Genomic DNA, 1,917 nt, shown 5'->3' on the forward strand with positions numbered 1-1,917 from the left:
AGAGAAAGGCCAACTTCAACTATGTGGCGATGTTTGCATTCAGCAGAGCCGTTCTGCTGGTGGGCATGAGGGCATGACACATGATGCTCAATCCCTATGCTACGGAAGAAAGAGTTGAGTTTCTCATACTCCCCTCCCCAGTCACTTTGGACTGACAGAATCTTTCGATCAAATTGTCGTTCAACAAGTTTTTGGAACTCTTGGAAGACCGAAAAAACTTTAGATTTATATTTAAGCAAATAAATCCAGGTGAACTTGTTGTAATCATCAATGAAACTGACATAATATTTTTTCGTCCAAAAGAATCACGAGCATGGCCCCATACATCACTAAAAATAAGCTCTAAAGGAGCATGAGATACACTATAAGACTTAGGATAGGGAAGCTGATGACTCTTGGCACATTGGCAAGCTTCACAAATAGACTCACTAATGGAATTATGTGACAAAGGAAGACTATCTTTATTGACTACTTGTTGCACAATGACCGATGATGGATGTCCTAATCGTTGATGCCATCTTTCCAAAGAGGGTTTGACGGCGGAGTAGACTTGACGACGCCGGTGACTAAGTGCTCCGGATGTGATGGGGTAGAGACCCCCAATGCATCTACCGTGATGGAGAAGTTCCCTCGTTGCCCGATCCTTAATGAAAAAATAAAGAGGGTGAGTTTCAAAGAAGACATTATTATCGGTGGCTAAACGAGACATGGATGCAAGATTTTTTTCAGCTTGTGGAACATGAAGAACATCCTTAAGAACTAGACCACGTTTAAGAATAGGGGAATTAATTGAGGCTTGACCAATGTGGCAAATATCCATACCTCCTCCGCTTGCGGTGTGGATCTGATCAGTGCCATGGTACCTCTCGCGAAGAGCTAGTTGCTCGAGTTCATTGGTAACGTGGTCCGTGGCGCCAGAATCAACATACCAGACGCCATCGCCTCCTTGTTCACGCATGGCAGTAGCAACATGGCGAGCATCAGGGACGAAGTTCTCGTCGAAGCGATGCCAGCAATCCATAACCTCATGGCCAGACTTCTTGCAGAGCTGGCAACGCGGGCGAGGACGGGCGGCAGGGGGACGGCGGCCATTGTTGGAGTTGAAGCCGCCGCCGTTGGTGAAGTTGCCGCCGTTGTTGTTGGTGTAGCCGCCCCCGTTGTGGTAGCCGTAGGTGCCACCAGAGCGAGCGCCGTCGCCCTGAGGAGCACCGCGTCCGCGGCCACCGCCATGACTCTGCCCCTGGTGACCGCGGCCACGGGACGCGGAGTTAGCAGATGACTGCCGAAGGTCGCCACCATGGAGGAGGGTGAGGCGGGCATCAAAACTCAGAAGCTGGTTGTACAACTCCTGGACGGTGATGGGTTCCACACGAGCGGCGAGTGCAGAAACCACCGGATTGTACTCCATGTCCAAACCAGCGAGGATCTTGGAGACGATTTCCGGAACGGAGAGAGTCGCAGCAGTACACGCGACTTCATCAGTAAGGCTCTTGATCCTGCCAAGATAGTCAGCCATGGTCATGTTACCTTTTTTGAGATTTGTGAGTTTGATGCGGGTGTTGATGGCCTGGGCTTGACTCTGGGCAGCGAACATGGCATGGATGGTGCTCCAAACTTCGGCCGGCGTCTGTAGCTTCGCGACCTGAGCAAGGATATCGCGGGAAAGAGATCCCATCAAATACCCTTGAAGCTGTTGCTGTTGTGCGTACCAGAGGGATCAGGCGTAGTTGAAGACTTGTTCTTCCTTGCCTTCCTTGGTAACGGTGAGGGTGGCCGGCGGTGGCGGGCTCGTCCCGTCGAGGTGGTGTTCCATCTGAGCGCCTTTGATCTGAGGCAGCACAATGGCCTTCCATAGAAGGAAGTTTCCCCTCGTAAGCTTCTCCTGTGGTGGTGATCCGAGAGACCCCGCGGTGTTGG

At 51.3% G+C, this 1,917-nt stretch overlaps 1 pseudogene; it reads right to left on the minus strand.

Annotated features, from left to right (window-relative positions):
* Positions 1-1,323: 1,323 nt before the first annotated feature.
* Positions 1,324-1,434, minus strand: LOC119296543 (annotated as a pseudogene).
* Between the last annotated feature and the right edge of the window lie 483 nt (positions 1,435-1,917).

Source organism: Triticum dicoccoides, chromosome 4B (genome assembly GCF_002162155.2).
Source record: "Triticum dicoccoides isolate Atlit2015 ecotype Zavitan chromosome 4B, WEW_v2.0, whole genome shotgun sequence".
In the NCBI taxonomy this organism is placed as follows: Eukaryota; Viridiplantae; Streptophyta; class Magnoliopsida; order Poales; family Poaceae; genus Triticum; species Triticum dicoccoides.